Genomic DNA, 14651 nt, shown 5'->3' with positions numbered 1-14651 from the left:
ACAGTGTTGAGAAGATTATGGGATTGCCGCCAGCTGTCTGTCCTACAGATCCAGAACCCAGCTGTCTGTCCTAAGAAAATAATTAGTTATAATAGGTCCCCTAGCTATGTTGTTGTTCGTAAATACATAGACTGCTCAGTATTTAGATTTGATATTGTTCGTTTGGAGTTCGCCGGAAGTACAGGTAAAACAGGAAAGGTTATTAGCAGAAAGAGCTTCATTGCTGACTTCAGTCCGCCTGCTGGCCAACCAGATAAAGAATCACTTCCAGCATCCAATGAAAAGACTCTGTAAGGATAGCTTCCCTTGTTATAATTATAAATGGTGTGTTGGAATTCACAGATAGAAAGGGCATTAAAATTTAATATCGATGTTCCATTACAATACATAAAAGGCAAATGACGTGTCGTAGAAATGGGCATACAAGATACACTGGGAAGAGAGAACCGACACCAACATTACAGTCGCAGTCGAGAGAAATTAAACTCAGTAAAGGGAATTCTAAACGATATGGCGAAGTGATAAACCGCATGGTTACGTTTGCATCATACCAAAGGAGTGTTGATCGTTGTTGAAATCGCAAGCGGTGGTCGTATATGAAACAACATGTGAAAATGACGATTCGCAAAGCGCTAGAAAAGAGCTGCATATCGAAGGGCCGCAGTGAGGATACTCTATTGCATTGAATTAATGTGATGGTGCCATATACTAAGTAGCGTTGAGATATATATCAAACATAACTTTGCACTGGAGCAATAACACATTGAACTGCGCATCAGAGAGATAACCAGATCGACTCTGACCCCTACTCGAAGGCGTGGTCGCATAATCACACGTCAGAGTTATGAAGTCTCAACCCTTTCATCCTGCAATCCCCAATTGCACTCTTTTGCTACCCTTTCTTTTGTAGGTCGCAGTAGCGTATTCCCAATTGACAATATATTAAAGAACAAACCATAAATATATTTCAACGACACAAGGGATGATACAAAGCCAGCGTATTCAAAAGACAACATTAAAAGGCCATTTAAAGATGCATTAAGGGATAAAAAGAGTGCATGCATCACAAAATTTATTGAAGGAAGACGAAGCGTCACACATGCATTGTAAAATATAGCATATGTGCGAATACAAAGGGTTGAAACACTACATATTACGGGGCTATGTTAAAATCTCTCACAATGAAATCAATGTATTTTGCAACGTATGAGATATCAAGATACCGCCCTATGCAATGAGAAGCCATGAAACCAACCCTATATTAAATACATTCACACTGATTGTTGATATATTAACGTTGGGATACGCCACAATAGTTGAATATGCACCGCCACAATAGTTGAATATGCACCGTCGACAAGATTATACATCCGCCAATGCAATAGAAGGCTTGACACATGCAAGAGTTCAGTGGATAATGCAACAAACAAAGTGATCGCAGTCTATCATATTGCACATGATTATGCGTTAGGAACATAAGCGATATGAAGGGAAACCATGCAAATGTGCACACACCACCAAAATGACAAAGTCACGAATATACAATATTGCATTGATACACCCAAAAAGAAATAATAAGAAAGAGTCCCCAAGGTATGAGATATCAAGATACCGCACAGCGGATCCACGTCGTCATAAACGGAACCAAAATTATTAAAGTCATTATAGAAGTCCGTTAGTATTGGACAACTTATGAGGACCAGCCACTTTCTCTCTCCCTTACCACGTGCATTGCATGCAAGCCATGTGCTTGGCAGCAGGGAGGTGATCTGTGACATTAGTATCATTCCAGCGACTATGAGGCTGGTGGTTTGTTGGCATGGCTGTGATGTTGGTCCTGCCGCTGTGATGCTGGTCTTGCCGCTGTTTCTCTTGCTAGAGCCTAGTTTTTTTGGGGAGGGAAACGGAACAGAGGGAGGGATCTTAAGCTGCTTCAGCCGCTGATCCATAGCTACCTACGACAGAGAAGGCATATGAGTAGCGGATCTGGTAGTTTTTATTACAAGTTTTTTGAGAAAGCGAATCCCTGCAAACAGTGGCTGCACTTATTTTTCAATATTTTGTTCTGGAGCAAGGGTATTTAGTAGCTCATAATCTGATTGCATTATCTATCTATTTTGATGGATCTGCAGGGCATAAGCAAAGGTTTAGTAGCAGAGCGCCTTCTGTCAACAATGGTGCAGAGAGGGAAACGACCAGACTTTGTCCTGTGCATTGGAGATGACAGGTCAGATGAGGACATGTTTGAGGGTATCACAAATGCTATGTCAGGACCTACACTTTCTTCGATAGCAGAAGTATTTGCATGCACAGTTGGTCAGAAACCCAGTAAAGCAAAATACTATCTTGATGATACTGTGGATGTCGTAAGAATGCTTCAGGGTCTGGCCACAGCTTCTGATCAGGCAGCATGGAATTTATCTGCTCAAGTTGCAGAGCTCACTTTGAGTACATAATTTGAAGACGTGTTTTCTATTTGTTGTTGTTGCAGCTACAAATAAATGGACACATTTGGTAAGAAAGATGTTCAAATGCAACAACATGCAAACAAGAAACTGCAGAGAGGACAAAACTAACCATGGGTTACTGCTGCCCCTTTGGAGAAAGAAATAAGAGGCTTCAGGTCCAAGATTATTAGTTCTTTTACTGAAAAAACGTCTAATTTGAACGCAGAACATGAGTAATTTTAGTTCTAACAACGAATCATTTCGATCTCTTATGAATACTACACGGCATTTGCTTCAAAGCTCTGAGGTAAGAGAACATCACCTTGAATCATAAATTATATAGAGCAATTAATTACTGTTAGTTTAGTAAAATTAACTTCTATTTGATTTGGATCTTCGAAAATAACCAGTACTGTAGTTTTTACAGTGCAATTTTGATGAAAGAGACCCTAAATTTCATAAGCCGATGCTAGTATACCACATTGAAAATGCCTGTGGTGTTCTTTAAGGCGTATTGCCGTCATTAAACGCAGAAATAATGAATATTTTGGAAAAAAGGAGTAAAAGAGCATGCCTGTGAAGGAGTCGTTTCTTTTCAAGAATTCCATAAATTTACCTGCTTTAAATTTATTTTCTGAAAATTTCAACCAGCTCTAACATTTCGCAAAAATATTAAATCTGGAAAATTGATTTTGAAGTTCAATATTGATCGGCATCTTATAATTTTGTCTTAGGGAGAAACCTTTAAGAGCAAAGCTGCTTTACACACAGAAGAAATCCATGCGGCTACTGCTGTTGAGGAGCAGAAATCTGCTGCTCAGAAGCAGCAGATGGACCAAGCAATTTAGATGGTAAGAACTGGTGCCAAACAAAAAATTGCAGATTATGAGCTGCTTGCGCTACTTGCAATTTCCAGAAAAAAGAAAATTCTATTAATTGCAGAACTAAAAATATCCAGTAAAATGCAGAAGAGTAAATGTAGATTTCAGTTTCATGTATGAAAGTAGTACAGGTTGAAAAAACTATTTATCTCACCTTGTTCATTGTATCTCACCGCAGAAACATAGCTGTTGCAGAGAGCATTAGAGGTTCTGGGAACGGTCTGCCTTGGAGCAATCCAAAACCAGTAGCGAAGAGGCTTTCCTGACAAAATGGAACAGGGAGTATGATAACAGCTAAGATAGCATCCTCCCTCAAAGCAAACCTGCATCTTAAGTGCCATGGGTTATTCTCCTCCCTCACAGGGCGAAACAGGTTTGATGAATAGTTCTGGTAAAGACAGTGGAAATAGGTTTGATGAACAGAACAGTTTCGATATTAGTTTGCCACTTGTATCGCCATGCATAACCATGCCACTTGTTTTATTTTCTGTATATCTATGAGATCACTGAAAAAGCAATATTAATCTCTAGCATTTGTACCTATCGAATTAATGTTAACATTAAAACAAACCCGTTGACGGTTAGCGAGAATGCAGCAGGCGTAAAACCAATTTAAGCTATGGTCGGGCCTCTTCCGCCTCGGGAAGAGGCCAAATAAGATGGCAAAAGTTAAGTTCGAAATAAAACTTTGGTTATCCGGCACAGCGCGTTTGAGAGCGTTTGAAAACTTTGTAATAAGCACAGTATAACACAGTAATAAAACTTGAAACTAATGCTATCTCGGACCCGATCGATTACAATAGTCCCTGCCGAATGCCAGATGGCAGGGACTAATAATGCAAATTAATACCTAAAATGTTGTTGAAATATATATGACTTCATAATTACGCGGGTAATTTTCGTTGGAGAGAAATATAATGTATATTTATATTTTTTATTTATATTTATATTTATTTATATAATTAATATTCCATTTATGTAATTAAATATTAAATTAAAATTTTGTGTTTATATAATTTAATTCTAAAACATCATATAGTAAACTCTAATATTTTGTGTTTGGCTTTATAGTTGATGTTTGTGTTTATATAGTATTCTATGTAAAGTGAAAAAGTAAATAGTTTTTTTCAGATTAATTTATAAATTTTTTATTAATAAATTTTATTTTATAAGTTTTATATTAATAAAATAAATAAATAATGTAAATGTCTTGATTTTTTCCCTTTGGAAAAGTCGTAATTTTCATTAATCAAAGAAAATTACATTTTGTAGATGCAAAAGCATATGTTGTATGTGAGGCATAACACCTATCAAGTTTGTAGAATCAAAATATGGTGTACTCCGCGCAGGGAGACACTGCACTGTCACTATAACTTCAAAAATATCCACGCAGAGAGTATTAAATTGTCATATATATGTCTGGTAACATTATGCATAAATAAAAATTATATAAACAAAAAAGTATAGACAAGCTCCTTCAGAGCTAGTTAATCTGTAATGTCTATATAAGGTCTATGGTAGTATTGATGGAAGGTACCATCCCTCTGTTCCTGGATCATCCATGTCCCTATAGGCCTGTGCGCTGCTTCCTTGGATAAGAGATCGACAACTATGTTTCATTCCCTGTATATATGATGACAAAAAAAAGTGTCAAAAATATTGATGAGTCTATGAATCTCATCCACAATATGTCTGAGAGAATATGCATTGCAATTTGTAGTTTTGTTTATCCAATTGCACACAATTTTTGAGTCCCCATATAATTGCAAGTTTCTGCATTGTTTTTCCAGTGCAAATTGTATGGTATATTTGGTCGTGATAAGTTCAGCAAAGTTGTTTGTACCCCTGCCTAGGCCCATTTGTATCTTGTAAAAATGAGATTCCAATAAGTGTAGTATGGCACCACCCCCATAGCCAATGTCCTATGCTAATCCATCAAGGTAAGCCCAAGGATGTGAGTGATTTATGCTTTCAGGGATAATATGCCTGGGAGTGGAATTTGTTTCATCCTTGGGGAGGATTAGGTAATTTGATAGGATGCAGGCTATGATAGTCAACCAATGGGGGGGAGAGTTCTGAAAAATGTATCCATTGTGGGCAATCCAAATAGCCCAGCATGTGAGAACAGGGATATTTCTGGCTTTTTTCGGGGAGGCAGCAGTCCACCAAGAGCCCCAGGCCTCTCGAACTGTCGAGCCCTGCCAATGAGTGAGAGAGGGTAGGTGTGAGTGGATAGAACCCCATAGATCTTTTACAGCTGGGCACATGAGGAAGAGATGATCCACAGTTTCATTTCTAGATTTTCATAGACAGCACCAGAAGGGTCCATGGAAAGACCTTTTGCTTAAGTTTTCTCTTATGGGTATCTTGTTCCTCAGAATTTTCCACATGAGGAGCCTCGTTCTGGGTGGCGATTTTAACTTCCATATACTGCTCCACCAAGATTCACATAATGCTGGCTTTTTAGAGTCCATTAATACTATATAGCCTTCTTTTGGTGAGTATCTCCCGTGCTTTGCTGGAGCCCATATTAGCTCGTCCTCTCCTTCCAGAATTCTGATGTGTGATTCAGTAAGAGCATTTGTGTATTCCTTCCATTGTTGCTGCCATGGATGTGGGATCTGAAGTGTCCACCCAGATTTCCAGGCTTGTTGCGCAAAAGTAGAGTGTTCTTTGTCCGCTATATGACTGATATGAGTGATACCCCTGGCAGAGAGATGGGTCTTTAGCTCCTCAGAGAGCCTGTGAGCATTTCCACACCTGATCCAGGGGTCTATCCCTAGTCTAACTGATGCTCCTGAATGTATTCTCCAGGTGAGTCCATCTCGAATAAGAGACATTGATTGCAAAACTGCTTTCCATATGATTGATATGCCAACATAATTCCACTAGGTTTGACGAAGCCAATCCATGAGACTTTGTGGAGCAATGTATTTACATATGGCCACCTTTGTCCACAAAACTTACGAGATGATTAGCTACCATCCTAGTTTGGCCGCCAAGGAAGTAGAGAAATTTTCTAGCCTTTTTATTCCCCACCAACCCCCCCCTCCCCACCCAACTTCTTTGGAAGAGCAAGGGATTCCCATTTTGCCCATGCAAATATTTTCCCTGACTGCTTCCCTTTCCACAAGAATCTACAACAAATATTTTGTATTCTAGATAAGATACCCCTTGGTATCCATGCCAGCGACATCCAATACACTGGTGTGGCCTCCAAAACTGCTTTGATGAGTATCAACCTGCCTGCTCGTGACAAGTATTTGTGGTACCATATGTTGAGTCATTTTTCCATCTTGGTAATAAGCCATATCCAGTCAGCGATTTTGTATCCATGAGGCTTTAATCTATAGCCCAAATATTTTAGTCCCTCCTCTAATTGCAAGAGGGTGTAAGGGAATCTGATCAAGGCATATTGTATCTCGTGTGGGGAGCACCCAGTAGCCGTTATGGTAGACTTTGCATTATTTACAATCATGCCTGTGGCCGATAGGAAAACAAAGAAAGTGTTTTGTAGAGAGGTCAAGTCACCAATACTCCCATTAAGGAAGAGTAGAACATCATCTACAAAGAGTAAGTGTGTCAAGGTGCAGCTATCTGTGATCTTGATACCTCTTAGCCTTCCCCTTCGATGTTCCTCTTTTATGAGTCTGTTGAGCCCCTCCATGATGAGTAAAAAGAGTAACGGTGACAGTGGGCATCCCTGCCTGAGACCTCTCTCGAAGTGAAAGAAAGGTGATGCCGCCCCATTTACAAGGACACTGAATGTTACATTAGTAATGCAACACATTATCCATTTTATGAACTCGAATGGAAAGCCTAGATGAGTTAGAAGCATTCTAATGTAGAGCCAATTTACTCTGTCAAAAGCTTTCGAGAGATCTACTTTTAAGACCATACCTTTTAGTTTCTTTGTCTGGATGGAGTGTAGGATTTCTTGTGTGGTTCCGATAACCTCATGGATTTGTCTGTCTTGCAAGAAGGCGAATTGTTCCGCTGAGATGTGGTTGGATAGGATCAGCCAGAGGTGATTGGCTATGATCTTGGATATGATCTTATATATACAATTTCACAAGGAGATGGGTCGGAAGTCATTGAAGGAGGTGGGATTGTCAGTTTTGGGGATGAGTGCGATGAAGGTTGAGTTGTAGGCCTCATACATCTTTCCATTGGTTCTGTAGTCCTCTATAACTTTTAAGAGGTCCCCTCCGAGAATATCAAAAAAAGCCAGGTAGAATTCCACATTCCATCCATCCGGGCCTGGGATTTTGTCTCATTTGAACCATTTTAAGGTGGCTTCGAGCTCTCCCAAAGTGACTTCCTTTGTCAGTTCAAATGCATCATCCTGATCGACAAACCTGGGAAACAGTTGAGTTGTTTGCATGACTTCTGCTAGAGTAGCAGTTTGAGGGGCCTTGTAAATATGCTTGAAGTGAGATGTAGCCAGGGCAGCTAATCTTGGAAAGGTGTTCACTGTTTCTCCCTGCTCATCTGTTAGCTTCCAAATTGTATTGATAGCCTTGTGCCCATTCAAAAATTTGTGGTAGAATTTAGTATTATCATCCCCCTCCATAAGCCATATGGCTCTACTTCTTAGTCGCCAACTTTCCTCTCGATCCTTAAGTATCTAACTCCTTTTGGCCAATAGGGATGTAATCTTTTCCTTGTGTTCTGGGGAGGAGTAGATCCCTCCATGATCATTCTCAAAGACCTCTATTTCTTCTTCAATAGTCTTGAGGATAAGGTCCTCTAGGGTTTGCTTCTTGTGTGCCCATATTTTGGAAAGTTTCTTCAGTTTTCTCAGGTTGTGAGAAAATCCTTATGAGATGATCCCTTTGGCTTCTGTGTGGTGGGTCTTCCAAACTTCAGTAACTAGCCTGATGTAGTCTGCATCTCTTAGCCAGGCAGAGTTGAATTTGAAGGGGGCTCTAGGTTTGTTCATTCCTCCACTGATTTCCAGGTATATCAGCCTATGATCCGATATGCCCCCTGAACCAACCCACTATCTAATTCTATGTCCCATGTTCAGTAGGTGCTCCTTAATGAGGAACCGATTGAGCCTCCTGGATAGGTTGTCCTCTCCTGTTCTGTTGTTCCTCCAAGTAGGTTGGATTTTGGATGAAGGGATATCAATAAGGTTATGATCATCCAGGGTGTTCTCAAAGAAATCCAAGAGATTGTCCCTTTGAGCATTATGCCCCCATGATTCCACAAAACCAATGGAAAAATTTAGATGCCCCCCCCAGAATGAGCTTGTCCTGTTGTAGTATGTGTGAGTTTAGTAGCTTGTTTTAATATGCTTATGTATTATGACAGGGACCATAAATATTAATGATTCTGAACTCTGTTTCAAGCTCAAAAGAGTAGATGTCCAACCCAAAGTGCCCTGTGTTTCCCCATATGTTACATATTATGATGGAGCGGGAGTTTATCCCCAGGGCCAAACCCCCTTAGCGGCGATTTGCATCTAGAGAGTGAAAATTCCACCTAGGAAGGCAAGATTCAAGCAAGTGCATGATAACACAAGCCTAACCCAAGGTTTCTTGCAGAACGAGGACATCGATCAACAAACAGTTAAGCAATATTCGCAGGGCTAGTTTTTTCCCACAGCTAGCCAACCCTCAACTGTTGAAAGATAACATCTTCATGGAGGGGGGTGCCTAGCCAACCCTCAACTGTTGAAAGATAACATCTTCATGGAGGGGGGTGCACAAGGGTATTCACTGCTCTAAGAACCCAATCAATGGAATGTTGTCTGCTAGATGCTATCTCTTCGCCAGCTTGTAGAATGGCTTTCGATAAGGAGGAAGGTTAGCCTTGAGGTTGCTTCTGGTGGGCTGGAGAAGATTAGGTCAATGCCCAAGAAATCAGGTGCCTGAGATCGGATCCGGGATCGAAGAGGGTATCTGGAAGATGGAGGGTCAGATGTTAGGATGGAAGGGATGGTTAGGGGATCCTCTGGAAATGAAGGGAGAGTGCATGAGATGGAGGGAGAAGGGGGCTTAAGGGGGCATGCTAGGGTAATGGGAGGTGTCGTGCAGGGGGTAGAGGTCTGAACAATATTCGATGCAATGCAACAAGATGAAATAATAGTAAAATTAGAGGAGAAAGATGATTCTAACATACCTGTGGTGAATGCAACCTCCGCAGCCGCCCTTGCTCTGGTTAGAGGAGGAGAGGGTGGGCCGTATGGTGCTTTCCCACACTTCTTCCTAATTTCCTTTGAGGGTGCTTTCTCTGCAACAGCCTGTGTTGAGTGATTCACTACCTCTTCAGCCGGGGGGCTTCCCTGTGTATGAGTGATGAGCCCCAAAAATGGGTAACTTATTTGGCTCATTTTGCCTATTATTCTCCATAAATCCACCATTCTTCCTATTTTATGCATGCTTTTGAGCATATTTATGTTAATTGGATGAATGAGAATAGTCACTTGACCATGAAGGCTAATACGTGTTTATTGTAGATTTTTGGACAACTTTTGGACCAAGGTCAAGCATTTATGAGCCATTTGATAGCCAAATACGAGGGAACAAGGCTGAGGATTCATAAAAAGGGTGTCTCCTACACTAAATGGCCCTTACTCAAGTTCTCCACCATCAGCTCGACGTTCAACAACCCACCGAAGTTGATTTCCAAGGGTAGCTGAGCAGCTTTTGTGAAGTGGCTGAGTACTTGCAGTTTTGAGCAACCAAGCCCCTTGAATTAAGGAGGACTGTTGGAGGTCCTCGTAGTGCATAAGTAGGAAGGCTTCCAGCCTTTGTAGTTAACTTTTTGAACATTTTGTATTTTGCACTTTAGTGCTGCTCTGCCTTTCAGCCCATTTTGGAGCTTCTACTATAAAACATTTTTTTGTGACATGGTTATTTTCTGAGTAATGGAAATCAGTTTCAGTTCGCATTAGCTCTGAGCTTCTTCTTAGGAGCTTGTAGCTCTTGGGGTTGGGCCCAACCCAAGCGCCAGGTATTCCTCTGTGTACTGTTATATGTTTTTGCTGTCTTCATAAAATAATTTCTGCTAGTAGATTAAAATCTAGCTTGGTTACTTAGGTCATTTTTGATGATTGAAAAATATTTTCATGTTTCAAAGTGATTTGATAGGTTGGTAACAGAAAAGATCTTCGAAAAAGTCCATCAAGCAACCCTAGATCTCACCTCTCCCTCCTCGAGACCATGAGCTGAGACCAAGGTATCTTTGCTGCCGCAAAAACACTGTTCTTGCTTCTTCATGCAATTGCTAGTGTTAGTTTCTCAATTGAAAAAGTTGATACCAGATGCGATTACATGCTTAGATCCATTCCTGCTTGGTTTTCATAGTTATTTTACATGATTTTCTACCAATGAATTTATTTTCATCATGGTTGCTGGTTCCTAGGTCAAAGTAGGTTAGCATAGCTAGATATTTGGTTTGCATGGTCTTTATTTGGTCAGTTTCAAGAAATAGTGTACAGAACACCTATGATACCTCCCTGCCTACCCTTCCTCCATCATTGCAACCTACTCCATCCCCTAACTCAGATTATTGCCCCTAGTTTTCCACATTTTCTCACTTTGACCTAATTTCCATATTTTTGTGCAACATTGCTCTATCCATCCTTGAACAAATCCAACCATCCTCATCACTTCTGAGCTTCATTTTCCAGGTCCTAGACCACTCCACATCCTCATCCAACCTCCATCTCCACTTTTTCACCTTTCTTCCACCATCAACCCTTCAAAATCCCCTTTCGGAACATCATGTAGAACATCCTGTAGAAGATCACGTGAGCGGTTTTTCGAGGTCTGAACACTGTGAAACTCTCTAGAAGGGTGTTAGGGACCCCTTAGGCCCTCTTCTTACCTTCCCAACCTCCTGCAAGCACCTACCCCATTTCCTTTCACCAATCAACCTCTGCACAGTTAAAAACAGTTAAAGCACATGCACATATGATTTTTACAAAATCACTCAAAAATACAAAAAGATGTTCCTTTTCAAATTTCACTTCAGAAGTAGCTTAGACACATGCACTTTACCTCCCCAAGAGTCAATGGCATCCATTTATGTAGTTTCATCCTCTTTTTTTTGCACTAGTAAGGGTAGTCAGTAAAACTAGGGTTTGCATTTCCTTTCAGCTTTCAGCCTCTTTCTGCAAGTAGATTAGCTTCCTTTGAGTTATCTTCGCCCATCACAGTTAAAAGCTTCTTCTAATAGCATAGAAGTTGGCTTAAGCTCCTAGCGGACTTGTGCCAGCTGATCCAATGACAGCCTGCGGCAAGAGCTAGTACTTGTGCATATAGCATCGTCGCTTCCAAGTTTGTTACGAACTACCGGGTTGATAAAATTAAAGAAGGGAGTCCCAGGATTTGTAGCATTATTGCTACAATACTGGAGCCCACCATATTTTTGGTGCCGTTGCCGGGGAAGCATCAGAGTATTTGTGATTGTTTCTTTTCTTCTATTTTCTACTTCAATCTTCTGTTAAGTAGTTTATTTCATCAAGCGTAGAGTAGTTGTTTCATTTCCATCCTGCAATTTCATTTCCGCAAAAGTAGATTAGACATTTCCTACTTTCATTTCATTTCAGTAAGCATAGATTAGGTATTTCCTGCTTTCATAAATTAGCATTTCAATTCTGCAAGCGTAGCTTAGCATTTCATTTCTGCAATTTCATTTTAGCAACATAGATTAGTCATTTCCTTCTTTCATTTCAATTCTGCATTTTAATTTCAGAAAGATAGATTTTAGTTAGTTGCAGTTCAATCTCTTTCAGTTTTGCAGGTACAAGCCGAAAAAACACCAAAACTCCACCAAAAATATTCCATTTCATGCCTCGTAGGAATAGAGACAATACAGGGAAATTCTTAGCCAACACCCCCACCACATCACTAAGTCACCCTTCTCTCTTTTTCGGTGGCAGTGATCCAAAAGAACCTATAGGTGAACCTCCAGAGATATACAAAGATCCTATAATAGAAGAAGAGCAAGAAAACATTCCTCTTGAGACCATGGCTGAACATAGAAACAGTATAGGAGATGAGAAGAGAATAGAAGGTGCCCTTCCCATCCGAGAGACCAACGGGGACATGAAAATGAAAAACATAAGTCCCTCAGCCTTACCTCACTTCCATGGATTGACCACTGAAGACCCTGATACCTTCCTATTTGAGTTTGTTGTCCTTTGTCGAACTTATGACTATGCAGAAGACGAGCAAAAGTTGAAACTCTTTCCCTCTACCCTCAAGGAAACACTACACTGGTTCATGGGGTTACCTGGAAATAGTGTCACAACTTGGGCTTAGATGCAGCAAGCCTTTAACAACAAATACCGGGACTACTATAGGTCAAACTAAACGAAGGGAGAGATCTTTCGGATGACCATGGGAAGTGAGGAGTCTTTAGAAGACTATGAATAAAGGTTCCAACTTAGTTATAAAAGGGCCAGGTGCACACTTGACCCCGAATCTCTGAAGCTGGTTCTGCTCCAAGGAGTCCCTAACGACCTTCTAGATACCCTTCATTTGCTAGCTGGAGGAGACATCTACCAACTACCTTGTGAGGACATAAAGACTGTGTTTAGAAACAACTCTAGGGCAGCCTGGAAAAGAGGTAGGGGGAATCCACTTTCAGCTAGTGCTACCTTCTCCAAGCATGAGTTTGCAAATCAGATGGAAGACCTTAAAATTGAGATGAGACAATCCATTTCCATGCAACTGGATACTTTCCAAATCCAACAGAAGAAAGATGAAGCTGAGAAGGCTTTGGCCATATGTTGTCCCAGATGTACAAGGAAGCATCCTAAGAACGAATATCCATTGCACTCAGTGGAGGTATGTTTCGTTTGTGAGGAATACCACCCCACAAACCAGTGCCCAACCTTACCCGGACTTAAAGCCATGTACCAAGGGGCCGAAGGAGCCACTGAACCATTCTACTTCCTCAACCAAAGGAGGCCGCATGGATCCAAACCTTACTAGCAGGGGATGCAAGGGACATCCCAAACTTATTACAAACCCAACCAATCCGCTCACATGCCTTCTTGGGGCCCCCGTGCTCATCCTTCCTGGTTTGTACCTCCTCCTTGGTCTTATCCATCTCAATACCATACTCAACCTACTGCTCATTCATTTCACTCTCATGTTCAGTCACAACCTCAGTGGAATGCACCTCAACCGGGGTGGAGGCCCCAATACAACTCTCCTCCCGCTATTTTTCCTCCACCGCTTTCTCAACCACAACCATTACCTCCTGCTCCTCCAAGACAACCCCAGATGCCTGCTCAACTGAACCCGAACCCCAACAATAGACAGGCCTAGTAGGTATACACTAGAGAGACGACATGCCCTACCTATGCTGTGGAGATTCAGGAGATCAACATTCGATCTGGAAAGGTCCTTCTAGATCGCCAACCTCCTCCCCTAGAGGATGAGGAAGGGAAACAGTAAAGTGAATCCAAAGCCATTCCACCCTTTCCTGAGAGACTAACAGTAGCCATGTAGGCAAACCCATAGGAGACTGAACTTCTGGGAGAACTTAAACAGTTGTGTGTGAAAATCCCACTTCTCCAGGCCATAAAAGCTGTTGTTGGGCCTTAGTTTTGGTCTTATTTTTACTCAAAGAAACTTACTTATCCATCCATTTTCCCTTCATTTATCCCATTTTGATGTATATTTGATATCCATTCAGGTATTTAATTTTAATTTTTCAATTTCTAAAGTTTTTATGAAAATTTGGTTTTTAGTGCAAAATTGGCAGATTCAGAAATTCCCGTAATAGCTCTATGGTTGATATGGTTGTAGGACACTTGGGCACGAATGGAATGCATGGATGGACAGCTTGGGAACTAGGACTAGGCCAGCAATGCTTAGTCTGAACAGAACAAGCTTTATTAGGCCCATTTGGTGCTAGTCAACCATGACTAGTCATGCAGGAATCCCATAGAAATAGGGCAGTTTTGAGATTTCATAGGAATGGTCATCTTTCTTGGGATGGGGATAATGAATTCGACTTAGATAGGTGGATGAGAGTAGATGGGTTTGTTTGAGTAAATATAGATCAGTTTGTTCATGAGACTTCTTATTTAAAGCCAAAACTTTGATGGCTTATGTATTGATTTTGTGATATACTTTTATGCTGTGACATCTTTGGATTGAGGAGTTAATTTGAAGACTTGTATTATTATTATTTTGTTGTGAAATTCTATGGATGTGTGAATGATTTAAGCTTCTAATATCACCTCTCAAAGTGTGCAAGGCAAGGGTGGAGGGCCCCCATTCCAAGCTAAGTACACTTCCTTGTTAACTAGTTTCATTTCCTTGTAATCTGGTTGATTGTAGCACTAGTTTTTCAA

General features: G+C 40.8%; 1 pseudogene; it reads left to right on the top strand.

The window, feature by feature from the left end:
• Nucleotides 1–2118: 2118 nt before the first annotated feature.
• LOC149175465 (alpha,alpha-trehalose-phosphate synthase [UDP-forming] 5 pseudogene) lies at nt 2119–2490 on the top strand (annotated as a pseudogene).
• The last annotated feature ends 12161 nt before the right edge of the window (nt 2491–14651 follow it).

This window comes from Pinus tabuliformis, chromosome 4_1 (assembly GCF_031772625.1).
Source record: "Pinus tabuliformis cultivar Carrire ecotype Pingquan chromosome 4_1, CPIR1, whole genome shotgun sequence".
In the NCBI taxonomy this organism is placed as follows: Eukaryota; Viridiplantae; Streptophyta; class Pinopsida; order Pinales; family Pinaceae; genus Pinus; species Pinus tabuliformis.
Note: the sequence above shows the minus strand (reverse complement) of the source record. Positions and strands in the feature narration are given on the sequence as shown.